Source organism: Telopea speciosissima, chromosome 2, assembly GCF_018873765.1.
Source record: "Telopea speciosissima isolate NSW1024214 ecotype Mountain lineage chromosome 2, Tspe_v1, whole genome shotgun sequence".
NCBI classification, from domain to species: domain Eukaryota; kingdom Viridiplantae; phylum Streptophyta; class Magnoliopsida; order Proteales; family Proteaceae; genus Telopea; species Telopea speciosissima.
The window spans coordinates 41652160-41673575 of record NC_057917.1 but is presented as its reverse complement, the minus strand read 5'-3'; positions in this window follow the sequence as shown (position 1 = coordinate 41673575).

Sequence of the window (21416 nt, the reverse complement as noted above, 5' to 3'; positions counted from 1 at the left end):
CCAACCAATAGCTTTGTAAAACAACAAAAGGGGCAAATCAACAGAGGCCCTACACAAGCTATACAAAAAGGGAAAGTTAGTAGACTACTATCTACATCAAAAGAATTTCCTATGTTAGATGAGGTAAGCTGTCCGTCCTTCATGGGCCATCTTCAATTGTCACCGAAATAACCCATACTAGAGGGATAGCCTCCGTCCGGGTCCACACCTACACTGTCATAATCAACATTAATTACCCTCTTACTCGAGATGAGCCTCCCAGGCAACATCACGTCCACTTGTAAAATCATCTAAAAAGAAATATACAAAAGTGTGAGCTCCATCGAGCCCGTGAATGAAATATAACCATGCATACACATGTAAGCACAACCAAATGAATCCTATATGGGATGAGGTTCTTTATTATTATTAAGCCACCTAGCATCACAACTAAGATAGGTAAAAGTGCTACTACAATCCCCAATACATGTATCCCTGGTGCGGACTTCTAACCCCCTCCCGTGATACACCCATTGAGTTATCGGAGAAGACTGGTCGGCTCTAGCATTCTCTCTATGGTCAGCCTGACCAGCCCTCTTAGATTAGCTTGTGATACCACCTTACTAGAAAATGGGCACCCAGCTGAGTAGATACCTTTTCGGTATAAGTTCTCTCACAGACATCCAACACCTTAACCCTTGTTGGCAAGGGTTCGTAGCACGGGTGATGATACCTTAACCTCATGCATTCTATATGACGTAGTATGAGTCGGGTGGTGCCAACCATATCCCATTCTATGGACTACCGTAGGCCTCATTTCCAAGCCGGCTACGAAATCTGATCTAGCATTTTCACATGTATAACATTAGCATTCAATTCCAATAGCCATCAGATATGAATCAGAAATCAAATAGGAATATAAGAAATTTAAATAAATAAAACAGTAAATATTGTTGTTGTTGTTGTCATGACTCATCAGTCATGTTACACCTGCACCCATGGTGTAATTCCACTCACTTTGTGCCAATCATGTTTGTTCTTTAGTTGGCTCAGTCCCAGTCGGTGTCTGACGCTGCACCTCGTGTTTGGGGTTATAACCTATGTTAACCAGACCATTAGAACATGTTAAATGCTGTCTAAAAGGATCTTAGAGTTCCAGGATTGGTTTAGGTTTGCTTACTCATTGTTCAGCAACTAGGGGAAACAGTAGCATGGTTCCTTTCCCAGGTTTGGCTTGGGTTACAGTGTGGGTTCTGACCTCTTTTTGGGTCCATTGATACTCTCAAGGTATGGTTATCAACAAGGATGGTTGGGGTAGGGTTTTAGAGTGATTTTCATTCCCCCAAACTGTCCTGGGCCTGCGGGTGATGGTCTAATAAGTTGAGATAAGTTTTGACCAAGTACAGCAACACTAGATGATTCACTGGACGTTTGGACCAAACGTCCAGTGCATCATCCAGTCCCTGTAGGACACGAGTTTCCTTGCTCAGAAATTGGTTTTGGCTACTGGAATCATCCCACCTTCGATTTGGGATGAGATCAGGGGGTAGTATCGCTTATAATTAAGCTAAATCAATGGTTTTGGTGATTCCTAAATAGGGTTTGCCAAGTGGTTGATGGGTTTGGATTCAAGCATCAAACAATTCAAATATGCAAGGCTGAGATTACACATACAGCCTCACAAACTACCATAATACACACAAAAACAAACATGCACATGCATTATAGCCAAGATCCTAAGCCCCAGTATGCAAAACACCTCATGCATGCAGAGATCCATGCTCCTAGCTCATCATCCATGATTTGCATACATGATCAGGCATGAAATCTAGCTAGATGCATGGCTGGAATTAAGATGCATCTATTAGCAAGTTGAAACAGTGTAGAGTCATGTAAATTTCCTAAAACTAGACATGCATGCATGATCTAAGCAGTCTTGGAGCTCTAGGCAGTGATTCCATAGAAATTCCTACAGAGATAGCTATATGGCTATGGCTCTTGGGTCCAAAATCAGAGAACAAAATTTGGGGCATGATTTTGAGTGTGATTTAGGCTTGGTGAGCTTACCTTAAGCTGTGGAAGAATTCGGCCAAGGCTGCTCAAGCCACAAGCCCCCCTTCTTCTCCCTTCTTCTTCCTTCTTTCTCTCTTTCTTTCTTTCTCTCTTCTTCTCTGCTATTTAGGAATAGTAGAAGTCTAATTTCTGAGCTAGGCCCCTATTTATAGTTTATATGGAACTAAGGCCTATTTGCCTAGGCAGTCCCAGCCCATAATCACCTTTTTGGTGCAATAACATTTCTTTCTTTTCTTTTTGTTTCTTTTCTTTTCTTTTCACATTCATATGGTCACTCCCACAAGCATCCAATACATTAACCCCTGTTGGAAAGGGTCCGTAGCACGGGTGATGAAGCTCTAGCCCAATGCATCTATATTGCATCGTATGAGTCAGGTGGTGTCAATCGCATCCCATTCTACGGGCTACCACAAGCCTCATTTCCAAGCCAGCTGCGGCATCTAGTCTAACAATCAACACACTGCATTCAATGTTCATTCACAGATTCCAACAGTCAACATATTCTTGTTTTAGATTTCAAGGTTTATGCAACAAGTAAACAGCATAATATTAATATATTATAATTCATTTCAGCATATTAGTTATGTTACATTTACATACACGATGAAATTTCACTCACCTTGTTCTGGTCCTACTGGTTCAGTTGTTGGTTCAGCTCCGGCCAGTGTCTGGCTATGCACCTTGAGCACGGGATCAATTCCTAATATATTAAATCAAGAATGTGTGTGGATTATATTTCAAACTATTTTGATAACCTACTGTTGGTTTAGGCTCACTGGTCTGACTCGGTGTTTATTCCGGTGTTACATGGAATTCTCTGGGTCTTGCACTGGGCTTTCGGGTCCATGTCCCGGTGTATCATTCAGAGATGTGGAATGGGATCTGATTTGGTACATAGCAGTATGGTCAGCTATACATGGTTTAGATAGTCATATAAAATAGTTCCCAGGTCAACAGTTCAGCTGGACCAATCCTGGCATGGTTACCAGGGCCTGTGGGGCCCACTTGGGTACCCAAGGTATGGATATCATTAAACATATGTGAGGAAGGGTATTCTGGTCATTTACCACCTCCACACACAATATATGGTCCACTGGTGAAGGCCCACAGAGACTGGACAGTGGTACAGCTCAAAATAAATCTCTGGGCGTTTCACTGGGTGATTAGGCCAATCGCCCAGTGCATTGCCCAAAGCCTGTTTGAGACAAGTTCAGGCTTGGTTTCTTGGATTTTACTGCATGGGCAGCCATGGGATTGACCATGGATGCATATGGGATGGTTGTGGACCAAATTTGAAGTGGAATCCAATGGTTCCAATGGTTCTTGGCTTGGTTCACCCATTTGGAAACTAGGAGCTGTCCAGACAGCTCAGAGAACAGCAGCCCAGGCTATGTTCCAGCTCAGAGCCACGGTTTGGGCTGCATGCAAGGGTACACATTCATGGTAGGATGCTGTCCCTACACTAATCTAAGCAAGGATCATCCTGCATGTGCAGATCCATGCCCAGATTGCCTGTTCTAGGTATAACTGGGCAGTGCAATCTGGCACAGAGGCTGATTTTAGTCCCAGCTATAAAACAGCAATGAAATCATATATAAAATGCCCAGATCTTAGATGCAACAACTTTGCATGTCAGATCTGAGGCACCCCAAAGCAGTTCCAAGGTGTTCTGGGCTTTACTTAGCCAGAAACACCACCACAAAGCAGGGATCCATAAGGAAATACTGAGAACAGCAGCATTAAGTGGTAAGGTTCATTACCTGAGGATGAATGTGCTGTAGGAATAGAGGGCAGGCAGCAGCTCAGTGATCCTCCTTCTCTTGCCTCTTCTCCTTCTCTTCTTCTCTTTCTCTCTCTTCTCTTCCTCTCTTTCTCTCCTTTTTTGTTTTCAACTGGGGCAGTAAATGAATTATGTACTGCCCCCCTTCTATTTATAATGCTGGCCCCCTATTGGGGTCTGTTTGGCTTTGGGCCCATACTTCCAGAATGCATTTTTAACTTAATTTTGGGCCATTCTAGCTGCACAGGTGGGATCCACATTGTTCCAGGGGTGGGTAATGGTTCCTAAGATTCCCATTTACCCCTAGAGGGTGTTCATGGTCTGTATGGGTGGTCCCCACATGTCTGGAGTCCAAAATACACAATTCAGCCACTCTGGGTGATTCTCTAGGTGATTGGGCCAATCACCCAATGCATCGCCTAGAGAATATAGCAATGATGTATAGGCCCTGTGCTTGCACAAGTGCTTGGCCCAGGGCTTGGGCTTTGCACCAATACCTCATCCAGGGTTTAATACACATCTGTACAAGTGTGGGCCCCACATTTATAGATAGGAGAGAGAATGCCTGGGGTTAATGCAGTACATGATGCTGTGGGCAGTGCAGCCGCATGGGTCCGCAATCCATCTTTTGATAGGCATATAGGAGGACATCCTCGGGGTTTCTCCATTGAATTCAACTACTAGAGTGATGCTCCACAGTGTGTTTGGGTGACTGGTCAGAGGTCCCTATTCTTCATCCAAAATTCCAGTCAGTCAAGGGCAGGCTTAACATTTCTCCCCACCTTACAAAAATTTTATCCTCGAAATTGGCTTACTTTGTAGCTCAAATAGTTTAGGATACTTTTCCCGCATCTCCTCTTCGCGTTCCCACGATGCTTCCTCTGTGGGACAATTTCCCCATTGAACCTTGAAAAATGCAACCATGTGGAGGTTATGTTCCTTTCTGTCCAATATCTCCATAGGTTATTCTTCATAGGTTATATCTGCATCTACTTATTCAGGTTTAGCTGAGAGTACATGTGTCGGGTTGTTGATGTACTTCCCTAGCATTGACACTTGAAAAACATCATGGACGTCTTGCAAGGATGACGGTAAGGCCAGTCAGTACGCTATGCGTCCCACTCTGTTGAGGACTTCGTAAGGACCAATAAATCTTAGGCTCAGTTTGCCCCTCTTGTTGAAGCATAGCAATCCCTTCGTTGGAGATACTCGAAGAAATACCTTCTCTCCGATCCCGAATTCTATATTCTTCCTCCGATTGTTGGCATAACTCTTTTGTCTTGATTGGGCCACTTTAATCTTTTCTCTGATGATATTCACCTTCTCACAGGTTGCCTGTATCATTTCGGGCTCAAGATACTTTCGTTCTCTGACTTTGTCCCAATACAATGGGGTCTGGCACTTCCAACCATAAAGAGCTTCATATGGTGCCATGCTAATGGTGGAGTGGTAGCTGTTGTTGTATGTAAATTCCACCAAGGTTATGTGGGCATCCCAACTGTCGTTCATTTCCAATATATAGGCTCTGAGCATGTCCTCCAGAGTCTGGATTGTTCTTTCGGACTGTCCGTCCGTCTGAGGATGGAAAGCCGTGTTGAGATTCAGTTGAGATCCCAATGCCTTTTATAGACTTTTCCAAAATGTTGAGGTGAATCAGGGATCCCTGTTGGATACAATGCTCACAGGTATGCCATGTAAGCAAACTACATTCTCAATGTATAGTTGGGCGAGCTTCTCCATCAAATAGTTTATTCTAATGGGAATGAAGTGAGCCACTTTCGTCAGTCCGTCCACAATCACCCAAATTGCATTCATCCCTTTCCTGGTGTTGGGTAGATTGGTTACGAAATCCATCGTGATTATTTCCCATTTACACTTGGGGATAGGGAGTGGTTGCAACAATCCATACGGTCGGTGTCTTTCCACCTTTATTTGTTGACAACTGAGACATTCAAACATGTATATAGCTATGGTTTGTTTCATTCTCATCCACCAATAGTACTTCTTTAGATCCTTGTACATCTTTGTGCTTCTGGGGTGGATTGAATAGGGTGAATTGTGTACCTCCTTAAGAATTCGATCCTGCACATCATAGTCATTAGGCACGCATAATCTGTCTCTGAATTTTAATGCCCCATCATGGGCCAGTGAGAAGTCTGGGTCCCTGTGGACTCCATGCTGTACTTCCCAGATTATCTTGGCTAGATCGGGGTCTTTGGGCTACTTCTTAATTTTCCCTTCCCTGATCAATAGCGATATGTCCATGGCTGCTAACTGCATAGCCGTCCCCTCAATCATAAGCTCCAGGTCAAATTTTTGAGCTTCTTCTATCAGTTTCTCACTTACGACCAAGGAAGCGAGGGATGCGGTTTGGGATTTCCTGCTTAATGCACTACACTAGCCATGCCAGGGTGGTATTGAATCTCACAGTCATAATCCTTTTCCAATTCTAACCACCATCTTTGTCTCATATTTAACTCCTTCTGGGTGAAGAAATACTTCAGACTCTTATGATCGCTGAAGTTCTCACTCTTTTCACCATAGAGATGATGTCACCATATCTTCAACGCGAAGACTACCGTAGCCAACTCTAGGCCATGAGTGGGGTAGTTCTTTTCGTGTTCCTTCAACTGTCTTGAGGCATAGGTGACCACTTTACCTCTCTGCATTAATACGCTACCCAATCCTGTTCAGGATGCGTCGGTGTAGACCACTATTCCTCCAGTGCCATCTGGAATAGTCAAAACGGACGTCGTCACCAATCGATTCCTTAACTCTTGGAAGCTTTTCTCGCAAGCATCGTTCCACTCAAACTTTGCGCCTTTCTTTGTCAACTTTGTCATGGGGCGCTGAAATGTGCAAAAAATTCTCAATAAACTAGCGGTGGTATCTGGCTAAACCCAAGAAACTTCGGATCTCAGTGGCATTCTTTGGAGTCTCCCACTCGAGATCCACCTTTACCTTATCTGGGTCTACTTTGATGACATCTTTGGTGACGATGTGCCCCAAGAATCCAATCTGGTGGAGCCAAAATTCGCACTTACTAAACTTGGCAAACAGCTGGTGCTCCCGCAATCACTGTAACACGAAAGTAAGGTGTCGAGCGTGCTCCTCTTTACTCTTAGAATACACCAAGATGTCGTCGATGAATACAATGACGAACTTGTCCAACACATCATGGAATACCCTATTCATCATTTCCATGAATGCTGCAGGGGCGTTGGTTAACCCGAACGACAGTACTAAGAATTCATAATGTCCGTATCGAGTTCTAAACGCCATCTTATAGATATCACCACTCTTGATCTTCAATTGGTGGTATCCGGACCTAAGATCAATCTTGGAGAAAACTCTTGCTCCCTGCAGTTGATCAAATAGGTCATCGATGCGTGGCAAAGGGTATTGATTCTTAATTGTCAGCTTATTTAGTTCTCGATAGTCGATGCACAGACGCATACTACCATCCTTCTTCTTCACGAATGGCAGGAGTGCTCCCCAGGGAGACACGCTAGGTCGTATGAAACCCTTCTTTAGAAAGTCATGTAGTTGGACCTACAGTTCTTTCAACTCAATGGGTGCCATTTGGTATGGGGCCTTGGATACCGATGCCGCACTAGGAATCAAATTGATTGCAAACTCTGTCTCATGATCAGGCAGTAGGTTGCTGGGTCAGATCTTTAGGAAAAATGTCGGGAAATTCCCTAGCGACGTCAAGCTCTTCTAAAGACTTTATCTTTGCCTCGGTATCCATTATCGTGGCCAAATAACCTTGACATCCATCATTCAGTAACTTTCGCGCCTAGAGGGCGGATAAAGTTATCCTTTTGGGCTTCCTCATCGGTTCACTCTGGTAGGTGAGAACCGAGCCATCACCCAGCTTGAATGTAATCTTCTTCTCCGCACATATGACGTTCACTCCATAGGTGGATAGCCAGTCCATGCCTAGTATCACATCGAACTCCTTCATGTCGAGCTTAATCAGCCATGTGGTTAAGTTCTTCCCACTAATTTCCTCCAGACAGGGGTCATAGACTTCCTTCAGTCTCACGACACTACCGGTTGGTGTACTGACTATTAAATCATGCCCGATGTCCCTTGGTTGAATAGCCATCCTACTCGCAAAGGTGGTGGAAGCAAAAGAGTGGGATGCGCCTGAGTTGAATAGCACTCGCACGAGGACGGACGAGATAATCAGGGCACCTAGGGTTTGTATAAGATAAGGATGCAATTAAGTTTCTTGCATCCATAGCTTATTTCCTATAATTTAGTAATGTTAGGTGGACTTACCTGTCATCACTTCGGGATTTGCCTCCACTTCTTCGTTAGTCAGCATGAACACTTTTCCTCGAGTCCGATTGTCCCGTGGCTGGAAAGGTCGAGTGTGGGACTGGTTTGACGAGTAAGTGTTGTATCTGCGGTGTATGCATTCCTTGGCCATATGTCTTGCCTTGTGGCACACGTAATATCTATTGGACAACACGACCAATGATGAGGCCTAGCTCACTTGGCTCATTGCAAGTTGGGTTGGCAAAGCCGCAGTTGTCGCTTGACTTGCAGTTGGTTGGGCAGACCGGTTATAAGTGGGGTGGAAAGGGTTCTGGCCCACATCTGATCTACGATACGGAGTCGGGTTAGGGCTCGAACTAGTTCTTCAGAAAACCTTATTCGGGCATCTAAAATTCTGATAATTGCTTAGCCTCTTGCCCAAATCGGGCGACGTTGTAGCTTTCTCTTTCTCTTTCTCTTTCAATCTATCTTCCATAGTCTTCGCCTTGTCGATCATTTGTGCGTAGTCCTGAATATCCATATTTGACAAGATTGACCTGATCTTGGGTTTGAGTCCTTTCTCAAATTTCTTCATCTTACTAGCTTCCCCTTTCAGGTGTTCCAGAGCAAAATGGAACAAATCTTTGAACTGCTACTGGTAGTCCAGCACAAACTTTGTTCGTTGCACGAGTGCAGAGAACTTTGCCCCCTTCTTGTCCCTAAAGCTCTCAGGGAAGTAGTTTTTAAAGAAAACTTCTTGGAATTGCTCCCAGTTAGGATTTGGATGAGCTGCTTCAAAATTGGGCTTGGTTGCCTCCAACCATGCTTCTACCTCATTTTATAGCTCATATCTAGCACATATCAACTTCTACGCATCCGTACATTCAAGTACGTCAAATGCCTTTTCCAAGGCACTAATCCACCATTCCTACTGCATTGCCTTAGAATTTGACTTAGAAAATGCAAGCGACTGGAGCTTCTTAAATCTCTCCATCACCTTAGCTATAGAGTTTTTTGCTCTGTGTTGAGGCACAGGTGGTGGGAATTGTATTGGCAGGTTGGTTGGTGGTAGTACTGCTCGCTCTTGCATCATGGCTGCAAATTGTGTAGACATTTGGCCCAGGAGCTCCTGTTGTTGCTACATGGTCCGCATCATGGCGGTCATGAAGGCGTTCACCTCTCCAGCTGCTATACCTAGTTGAGGTGCAGTGGCAGTAGCTTCGGAAGCCATTGGTACCCTCGGCGAAGTAACCAACACCTCAAAATTCTAAGCTTCGGCTCCGCTTGGTAGCTCAACTTATGGAACAAATTGAGGGTGTCTTCTGCGATGACCACCTCGGTTTGATCTAGCGTTGACCATGATCGATTTTCTAAAAGAAGCTATATGTTCAATATTTCCCCACACTTATATCGGGAGCAATGTATAATTCCTAACTATCACATGTACATTACCGATTCCACAGTTCTAGTGTAATATTGTTATCATCCCAGTGAGGTATGTTATTTATTGAATGTTTTTGTTAAGTATTCTATGTTGGTTGGGTTTTTTATGGCATGATATGTTATGCACGATGTTATGTTGAAGATTTATATTATGCGGCAATTTCTTAGTTTTATACCTGTACCTAGCATGCAAGTCTTTGCAACTTCGTCCTGGTGATAAGAGCCTGTATGTAAAGGTATCCTATATCACCCCTAACCTCGTCTGCTAGGGAAAGGTAGATGGCACGGCCCTTCTGTCCACTAGTATCTGCAAGTGCCAAGAAGACAATCAGTTGGTCCTCGGCCCCGGGACTGTATCTCTCGTATCCAAGCTAGTCTCTTCCTCAGTCGTCTAATGTAAAGCATGTTGTTGGGGTCTCCTCGCCCGAACAACACAGTTAAGTCCTGTCATGGAGAATTTCTAAGTATCAAGTTACTGTGGCTACTTAACTTAAAAATTATGTTCAGCACTATTGGTAAATAAAGTAGCATAGGCAAAAAATTAAATGGGTCAGCTCGAAGTTGCACACAAGGTTACAGTAATCTACTGGAGTCACACACTTCCTAGGTAAGAATAGGTGCAGTGCTTGGGTATTTTTTTTTTTTTTTTTTACTCTGTAACCTATTGGGTTTAGTTGGGCTAGGTTATGGGTAGAGTATAGCCTACTTGCAGGTACAATGTCCTAGGTAATGCCTAAGTTCCCAAGACTCTACATCCACAAATTGCCATATGCCTACGTATCTATGTTTGAGTTTTGCACAGCATCACTCATACAGTGGTTCATACATACATGTATATATCAATATATAGTATTTAAATATAATAATTATGCTCATATTAGGCCATATACAGAGAGAAATTTATCTCCCCCAATTTCTTACTTTCTCATCTTATTCTGGTATACACCTATATAGTTTTGCCTATTATTGCTTTATTTATTCATTATTGCTTATTTTTATTTATTATTTATTATTATTAAATATATTATTATTGTTTTATTCACATAATCATTCAAATGCTATAGTAGTAGTGTTAATCATGCCATTTTAGTGTAGAAACCATAAGTTCATTCATCAATAGTCCAAACCCTGCTGAAAATCCATTCTCTGGGCATTTCACTGGGCATTTGGCTCCATCACCCAGTGCACCCCCAAAGAATCAGTGCATAGGTTATATCAGTCTGAGAGCTCACATATTCAATCCATTTTTCATTCTAAGTGTCCCAAACCCCTAGGGCAGAGCTCCAAAGGCCTATTTGACTGATTCCACACAAAATCCAAGTGTCTTCACAAGTGTTCCGAGCATCCACGCGCGTCTAGGGTAAGATTTCTTCACATTTTCTTCATCTTTGGACTACTGTCCACATTTTTCCATTTTATTTTAGTTATAATTTCTGATTCCAAGTCCTAATTTATTCTTTTTTTCCCTTCTTGCTCGCAACAACCATGTCCACAAGTGGTAGACACAGTACAGCGAGGAAGGCAGTGACCCGCAAGCGCCTGCGGTCTGATCCTATGCCTTCTTCACCTTCGACAGTACCCGCTGCATCGCCTGAAGATGATTCCTCATCCGAGGAACCAGAGTTTGACCACTTTTGGTTCTCTAGATACGAGCATTCGCAAGACTAGGCAAAGTTCAAATCCAAGAACATTAGAATGGAAGGGTGGTGCAAGTTAGTGACTTCCACCAATATGGGCTCTATGCCAGCTTTAATGCCCTAGGCTGGGCATTGATGTTGTCACCTACACTACCATGTTACCCGAACCTAGTTCGGTACTTCTATTGCAACCTTGTACTAGCCTCTGGGGTGCAAGGATTTGGTTTGGAGAGCAGGGTGAAGGGAGTAGATATAAAGTTCGCCACTGCCATTTTAGCAAAGATTCTTGGACTACCCGACACAGGTGATAGGTGTTACTACAAGCCTCAGGTAGATATTTCTAACATGTTTTCCTCGAAGACCAGGAGGATGGTCTTCAGAGCTTTGACTGGGACAGATGGGGTTCCAAAGTCTGAGGCTGATTACAAGCCTACAGCCAGGATCATCAGTAGGTGTATTTCTTATAATATTTATCCAAAGGGCGGGAACCGGGGTAGTATTTCTATGCTCCAGGCATACATCACATATTGTCTACTGGGGGCCAACAAGGGGAGTCCAGTGATCAACCTCCCATATTACTAATGTAGGTGATGCTTTACCACGCTCAGAACCCATCAGATGGGAACCTGCCCTATGGGAAGTTCCTAACTCTTGTGTTCCATTACTTCGGGGTTCCACTTACTAGAGAGTATGAGAATGGTGACAGGTCCAAACCCATCAGCAAGACCTCGATCCAGAAGATGAAGATGCAGGGGGAGCCAGAGAGCGATCCAGAGTTCGAGGAAGAGATGGAGATGGATCAGGAGGTAGCAGAGGGGCCAAAGTTGGGTGAGCAGGGTGATCCAGTGGGTACTAGTGCACAGTTTGTAGATCTGCCCACCTATGAGCCACTGGTGTTTCTAGTTCTCAGATGCCAGAGTCCTATGGGTGGTCTGATATGATGGCACAGTTTCGGGGTCTCCACACCCAGCTAGCTCAGATGTCGACGCAGATGGATCAGGGCTTCACTTCCCTGGAGGGGAGAGTAGGTTTTGTTGAGCAGTGCCTATATTTCTGGGACTCCTACTATCGCGTTGACTCTCGACAGACTCAGCCTCCACCAAGTGATGTTCCACCCCAGGAGTAGCCTTCCAGTATCGGTTCCTAGCCTAGGATTTAGGCTTCTTACTCTAACTTGACTTGAATGTAGTTTTTTTTTATTTTTTATCATGGATTATGTAGTTTTTTTTTGTTTATTCTTTTGCAGATGTAGTTGGAAGTAGTACTTCCATTTGAAATTTTATGTAGTGGCTTTTGCCACATTTCAGTTCTTAGTAAAGCTTAATGTTTATGTTTTGTCTTTTATTTACATTCGCCTCCCTATAACTTTTAATTGTTACTATTTTACTTTCTTGCAAGTTTGTTATTCCTATTCCGCTGTTTGTGAATGTAGAAAGAGCTTCTCGCTTTGATACCAAATTCTGTCACACCCCAAACCACCCCTTGGGAGAATTAGGTAGGTGACCCGAATTGCATGACAGCAATCCGCCAAATCCCACGGATCTAGAAGCAGTTAATCCATTCACAGACACACACATCCACCATAATACATCATGTAAAATTCAAAGTGCTACGGAAAGCTATATTTACATAAAAAGATTTAAAAAGACTAGCAGTACAGGAAATGAAAATATGTACAGTACTATGTTTGTTCATTCCCTCTCTCACTCCCACAAAGAAAACAGTAGTACCTATCTCTACCATATGCAGCTCTTAAACAAAAGAAATCTATACAGGGCAGGATAACTCGAGCCCCAAAAAGAAAACTGTAAAATAAAATGGGGAAAAACTTAGACAAAAACAAAAGGAGTCCCCAAGATTAAAAAAAAGTTTGTAGCAACACCCCTCAAGGGTCATCCTCAGCTGTCACCAAAAATACTAGCACTGACGGTATGACCTCCGTCCGGGTCCATACCTATACAATCATAACCACCATAGCTCGCCTCTGAGTGATAAGTCTCCTCGCCACAGTAACATCCACCTATAGGATCATCTAACAGAAAAACATATATAACAGAGTGTGAGCTCCATCGAACCCGTGAATGAAATACATCACCATGCATGCACATGCAATCACAACCATAAGTCCTACATGAGGTGCAGTTCATTTTATTTATTAGCCACCTAACATCACAACTAAGGCAGGTTAGTACTATTACAATCCCCAATACATGTATCCCTGGTGTGGGCTTTTAACCCCTTCTCGCGATACACCCATGGAGTTGTTGGAGACGACTAGTCAGCTCCAGCATTAGTCACCAAGGTCAGCCCGACCAGCCCTCTGGGATTAACCTGTGAGGCATCCATCCTTTTTATCATTTTTCTTTTCTCTGGCTTATAGCCCATAATTACCTTTTCGGTGCAATAATATTTCTTTCTTTTCTTTTCTTTTCTTTTCTTTTCTCATTGTTTGAGTTAAAATAATACCGAAAGCGTACGGGTCAATTGTAGCTACGGGTCGAACACGAGGAGATATACGCCACTCTATTTAACTAATTTAAAAGTAATGCAAAGTGAACCGAATCGAATTGAACTTGCTTGCATGAATACTTGAATAAACTTACCATGGCTTCCTCTTCTAAATCTCCAAGTCTTGTCATCAACATAGGAACTTAGACTAGGAAGCCTTAAACTAAAACTATTACAACCATATTGAAGACATAAAATTAAAGCATGAATCAAAAGCATTACAACCATGGAATTAAAAGCATGAAATCAAAACTAAAAACTAGCAAGCAAAAACTAGGAGAAAAGAAGAAATTTCATTAATGAATTGAACTAAAAACTGAATTAAAACTAAACAAAAACTAACTATAAAAACTGAACTAGAACTAACTTAAAAATTAACTAAAAAAAAACTCACTTACAACCCAAAGGGAAAGGGGTATTTATAGGGGGAAGGGAGAAGAGAGAAGAAGGAAGTGGTAGGAGAAATATTCCCTAAGAAAAGAGAATATTCTCTTCTCCTTCCTCCTTTACATTGCCTTGAATCCTAAGAAAAAAATAAAAAAAATAGAAAGAGGGAGAAAAAAGAATCCTAGATACATAAACCTTCTATTTATTAAAAAGTAACTTTCTAATTCTAACTTGTGCTTCCGTTTCTTTGTAGATATCTTCTCCAAGCAATGAGATCAAAGCATCTTTGACTTTTCAATCTTCCATAGGTGAGAGAATATCTTTCAAAAGAAATCTATCCCAAGTAGAATTTCAAAAGTGCCCTTGAAAAGTTGGAGGAGAGAGAGAGCAAGGGTGATGACTAGGATTCCACTCACAATTAATAAAATGTCAAATCTGTCATTCAAAAAACGTGGAGCATGTGATGCTTGTATGGGCCTCATTGTTGTATTCCTTACGAAAAATCACCCAAAATAGATCCAAATTTTGTCCGATTTGGAGTTCGAGAGCCCAAGATATCTCAAGTTGAAGTTAGACTGCTCCAGAGCCTTCCAAATGGAATCTTTCGGCTGACAGCAAGATAACTTTTGATAATTGCGCTAAGGCCCCTGAAATCTGAACTTTCGCTTTACTTTATCCCTGGCCGACTGTCAATAATTACAAATAAACCCTATCCACGGAAACAGCCGTAACTTCTTCGTTTCAACTCGGAATCAAGTGCCGTTTGAACCGTTGCAAAGCTAACTCGACGGGCTACGCATCCATACTATTAATATCTCAAAATTATGCTAAGGGGTCCACTGTAATCATGTTCAAATTTGACTGATCGGGGTGATTCTTTCTGTGCTCAATCCAAACTTGATTTTCTCGACTTTTGGACGGTTTCGACTATTCTTAGCATCTTTTGCTCCATTTTCACAAGAATTCACCTAAAACCTGAAAAGCACAAGAAAGCACCGAAGTAACTCTTTCCAATGTCGTAAAATGGATGCTTTATGCCCTAAGATTTCACACATAAATGTGCTCATCAGATTCCCCCACACTTGAACGTTACTTGTCCTCAAGTAAACAAAAAGAAAAACTAACCTAGAATGCAAAAAATCCTGACTCACTTTTGTAGGAATCACGGTTGCACTTAGCAGGTGCAACAAGCCTTTAAATCCCTAGATTACCCATAGTGGACGAGTTGTGTCTCGTGGGTGTTTGTAGTGAATGTACACCCAAAATTTAATTATAAATAAATGCTGCAAGTTTTAATCATGGCATAAGTAGGATAGTGCACATAATCCCAAAAAATGCTCAACTAAAGATCAAGGAGCCAAAGGTTCCCCCACATTTGAATTTTATCACCCCACATCAATTCAAGTAACAAGCATGCATTAAGATCAAGGGATCTCCTCATATTTTCTGAACACTACTCACCTTCAAGTAAACCACTCATAACATCGATGGAACCAAAGACTTAGGCATTGAGTATTGTTGACCATACTTTCTTTTTTCAGGCATTAAGGCAAAAGTTTTTTTTTTTTCTTTCTCAACCACAAACTCTATTTCTACTCCACTACTGTTCTCTGAATGACATGGTGGAGCATACACTAGACACCCAAATACTTGGTAGCTTCGCTTTTTGCATATATCCATAAGACATTGAGACATTGATGCAAGAGTTTTTTTTTTTTTTTTTTTTTTTTTTGAGCTTTCTTCCAAGGAATTTCAATCAAGTCACCCTGCTTCATGAGGCACAGTGCCTTGTCTAGTCCCATGGAATTCCACTTTCCTTTTTTTTTTTTTTTTTTTTTTTTTCTTTCACTTTCATTTTCATGCCTTGTCTTGCCACAAACAAATTGGTCTCAACTACTAGCCAAAAGATCAAAGGGTTCATAAAACACATAGAGAAATCTAGCCATCAAATGAAATAATGCTCATATTTTCAAACTCAATCCCCATCACAGGATACAAACCAACTACCATCCTTGAAAAGGGATTTTTTATTATTTAGCATGCTAGGACACCTAATTCCCTCTTTCTCTTGGTTCGCAATCAAAGAATGTATGCACAACACCAAACTACTGCCATAATCAAAATTTACCAATTAAGCCCAACATCCCCCCCACACTTAATTCATGCAGTGTCCTCAATGCATGCATAAAAGAAAGAATAAGGACAAAGGAGGAGATGAAGGTGCTTACCAGATATAATCAACAAAGAGGATCATAAAGAGTCATGAGCTCTATAAAAAGTGCTAGGAGCAGCAACAAAAATCTCAATTCATGGCCAGTAAATGGAGAAATCGCTTTAGAACCAGAAAACACTTGACCATGAATTTTAGTAAAGCAAGAAATAATATGGAAGCTAAGCACAACTGAGAAATATCTAATAGAAAAATCTATCCTCATGGGACAGTGAAAAATGAAGGCATTAAAACTCAGGCCATAAATCCGTCCCTTCTCTCCCGTTTGCAATGTAGAACACCTGTCATTCTTTAAAAAACCAACCAAAAATGGATCACAATAAGCATCAAAAGGATAATAAATATCAGTAACCTCATCAAAATAATCATAAAAAATGGGAGGTTTACTCAAATCAATCCTAGCAATACAATTATCCGCTCTTTGCATAACTTGGTTTACCAAATAAGGATCATGGAAATATACTTCAAAAGCATCATGATTAACATTGTTCTCCTCAATAAAATCACCAAACCTAGGAGGTTTGGATAAATCAACATGTGAGAATGGAATCCTCAAAATGACAATCTTCTGGGTTTTCCAAAGAGAGAGGAGGAGATCGAATTTCTTGGGTTTCTATGCTTTCATGAAAATCAGATTCCAAATCAATAAAAACGCTAGGCTCACTAAAATAAAAAATTTCTGGCAAAAGGTGGATTTCCCCAGGTAGCTCATAAAACCTCGCTTCACTAATATCTTTAGGAGACTCAATCTCAACAAATAAATCATCATGAAAAGCATCTTGTTGGGAGTGACTCTCATTAACCTCAAACCGGGGTGGTGGACTTTCAACATCATTAAACTAGGGATGGGGTGGTTAATTTTGAACAGAAATCTAGTAACATAGACTAGGTTCAAGCTGACTAGGTAATGTACCCATTTCCTTCTCCTGTAACATGGTGATCAGTTGAGAGAGTTGCTTCTCCATGTTATTACTTCTTTCTATGAAAAGGGCAACGTTCCTCTCAAGCTCACTCATTCTGGCCTCCTCACCCATTTTCTGAAACTCAGGGGGTTGGTGATATGGTTCAAGGAGAGGTGGCCCATTGAGATTCAATGGAGGGTTGGGCATTGGAGGACCAAACTGACCATGATATTGAAAATTGGGAGGTCCAGCTTGGTTATTCCATTGATCCCACAAGAAATTGGGGTGTTCACTCCACCCCTGATTGTAAGTGCCAAAAGAATTGTACTAAAATAGAGGACTCACATTCTCATCACCATAGCTACCCCCATAAAGATTAGGGCATTCTTCCATAACATGGATTGTCTGGGGATGTGACCAATCAAAATTTCCCGAAAGCTCATAGTTGGGTTGGGGAGCAAAATTGTACCGGGGTGGTGCAAAATTATTCTCTATCTTACTTGTTTTGGCTTCCCTAGCCTGTTTAAACATATCCTCTAAAGTCATGGTTGCCTTAACATAGTTCCATCTTTCCCCCAAAGTCATATGTGGAAGTGTATCTCCCATTATTCTAAACTAACCACCTATCCCAAATTGAGGTATCCCTTAGAAAAATTAAAGAAAAATAAAAGACTAGAAAAAAATTCACTAAAAACAAGAGGGAGCCCAAGGTAGATAGTGCATCTATCCCTCAAAAATCAAAACAGTGGTTCCAAAGCTGTAAGGTTGCCATATAGGTTGATAGTAAGGGAACCCGTATAGTCTTCATGAGCCACCTACGGGCGACTCCTAGTGGATTCTGATGTAGAGTGGAGGACTACTATACGTTTCTGTTTTCAAAATCTCTCACTATGTTGCTTTCCTGTTATCAAAGTTGATCACCTCCAAAGATAAGTCATATGTCATTCCACCCAACCAAGTCAAGATGCAGCATCATAGGCAACTTAATCCTATGAGGGACACCAAAAGAGATTGGGTTTGAGTATAAGAAGGACTTTAGATTGGACGCGCACAGTCTTTGAAACAGATGAGAAACAAGATGAGGTTTTCAAAAGCTGAATTTTTTTTTTTTATAGAAGAAAAGGTAAAATAAAATAAAGCACTTCAAATTACTTAAAAATAAAAAAAATAAAGTGGACAATAATCTCCTCGACAACGGCGCTAAAAACTTGTTTGAGTTAAAATAATATCGCAAGCGCACAGGTCAATCGTAGCTACTGGTCAAACACGAGGAGATATACACCACTCTATTTAACTAACTTAAAAGTAATGCACAGTGAACTGAATCAAATTGAACTTGCTTGCATGAATACTTGAATAAACTTACCATGGCTTCCTCTTCTAAATCTCCAAGTCTTGTCATCAACATAGGAACTTAGACTAGGAAGCCTTAAACTAAAACTATTATAATCATATTGAAGACATAAAATTAAAGCATGAATCAAAAGCATTACAACCAAGGAATTGAAAGCATAAAATCAAAACTCAAAACTAGAAAGCAAAAACTAGGAGAAAAGAAGAAATTTTATTAATGAATTGAACTAAAAACTGAATTAAAACTAAACTAAAACTAACTAAAAAAACTGAACTAGAACTAACTTAAAAATTAACTAAAAAAAAACTCACTTACAACCCAAAGGGCAAGGGGTATTTATAGGGGGAAGGGAGAAGAGAGAAGAGAGAAGTGGTAGGAGAAATATTCCTTAAGAAAAAAGAATATTCTCTTCTCCTTCCTCCTTTACATTGCCTTGAATCCCAAGAAAAAAATAAAAAAAGTAGAAAGAGGGAGAGAAAAGAATCCTAGATACATAAATCTTCTATTTATTAAAAAGTAACTTTCTAATTCTAACTTGTGCTTCCTTTTCTTTGTAGATATATTCTTCAAGCAATGAGATCAAAATATCTTTGACTTTTCAACCTTCCATAGGTGAGAGAATATCTTTCAAAAGAAATCTATCCCAAGTAGAATTCCAAAAGTGTCCTTGGAAAGTTGGAGGAGAGAGAGAGCAAGGGTGATGACTAGGATTCCACTCACAATTAATAAAATGTTAAATCTATCCTTCAAAAAATGTGGAGCATGTGATGCTTATATGGGCCTCACTGTTGTTTTTCTTACAAAAAATCACCCAAAATAGACCCAAATTTCATCCAATTTGGAGTTCGGGAGCCCAAGATATCTTAAGTTGAAGTTGGACTGCTCCAGAGCCTTCCAAATAGAATCTTTCGGCTGACAGAAAGATAACTTCTAATAATTGGGCTAAGGTCCCTAGAATCCGAACTTCCGCTTTACTTTGTCCCCAGCCAACTGTCAATAATTATAAATAAACCCTGTCCACGGAAACGACCGTAACTTCTTCGTTTCAACTCGGAATCAAGTGCCGTTTGAACCATTGCAAAGCTGATTGGATGGACTAAGCATCCATACTATAAACACCTCAAAATTATGCTAAGGGGCCCACTGTAATCATGTTCAAATTTGACTAATTGGTGTGATTTTTTCAGTCCTCAATCCAAACTTGATTTTCTCGACTCCTGGGCGCTTCCAACTTTTCTTAGCATTTTTTGCTCCATTTTCACAAGAATTCACCTAAAACCTGAAAAGCACAAGAAAGAACCGAAGTAACTCTGTCCAATGTGGAAAAATGTATGCTTTATGCCCTAAGATTTCACACATAAATGTGCTCATCACTCATTCATATGGTCACTCCCACAGGCATCCAACACCTTAACCCCTGTTGGCAACGGTGTGTAGCACGGGTGATGAAACTCTAGCCCAATGCATCTATATGGCATCGTATGAGTCGGGTGGTGTCAACCGCATCCCATTCTATGGGCTACCATAGGCCTCATTTTCAAGCTAGCTACGGCATCTAGTCTAGCAATCCACACACAACATTTAATGTTCATTCACAGATTCCAACAGTCAACATATTCTTGTTTCAGATTTCAAGGTTTATGCAACAAGTAAATAGCATAATATTAATATATTATAATTCATTTTAGCATCTTAGTTATGTTACATTTACATACACGGTGTAATTTAACTCACCTTGGCCTGATTGTACTGGTTCAGTTGTTGGTTCAGCTCCGGCCGATGTCTGGCTGTGCACGTCGAGCACGGGATCAATTCCTAATTTATTAAATCAAGAATGTCTGTCAATTATATTTCAAACTGTTTTGATAACCTAATGTTGGTCTAGGCTCACTGATCTAACTCGGTATTTATTTTGGTGTTACTTGGAATTCTCTGGGTCTTGCACTGGGCTTTCGGATCCATGTCCCGGTGCATCATCCAAAGATGTGGAATGGGATCTGATTTGGTACAAAGCAGTATGGTCAGCTATAGATGCTCTAGATAGTCATACAAAATAGTTCCCAGGTCAGCAGTTTAGCTGGACCAACCCTGACATGGTGACCAGGCCCTATGGGGCCCACTTGGGTACCCAAGGTATGGATATCATTAAACATATGTGAGGAGGGGTATTTTGGTCATTTACCACCTCCACACATAGTATATGGTCCACTGGTGAAGGCCCATAGAGTCTGGACAGTGATACAGCCCAAAATAAATCTTTGGGCGTTTCACTGGGTGATTGGGCCAATCGCCTAGTGCATCGCCCAGAGCCTGTTTGAGACGAGTTTAGGCCTGGTTTCTTAGATTTTTCTGCATGGGCAGCCATGGGATCGACCATGGATGCATGTGGGATGGTTATGGACCACATTTGGAGTGCAATCCAATGGTTCCAATGGTTCTTGGCTTGGTTCACCCATTTGGAAACCAGGAGCTGTCCAGACAGCTCAAAGAACAGCAGCCTAGGCTGTGTTCCAGCTCAGAGCCACGATTTGGGCTGCATGCAAGGGTAGTTTTACGTACATAGTAATGGTAGGATGCTGTCCCTACACTAATCTAAGTAAGGATCATCCTGCATGTGCAGATCCATGCCCAGACTGCCTGTTCTGGGTGTAACTGGGCAGTGCAATCTGGCACAGAGACTGATTTTAGTCCCAGCTGTAAAACAACAATGAAATCATATATAAAATGCTCAGATCTTACATACAACAACTTTGCATGTTAGATCTGAGGCATCCTAAAGCAGTTCCAAGGTGTTCTGGGCTTTACTTAGCTAGAAACACCACACAGAGCAGGGATCCATAAGGAAATACTGAGAACA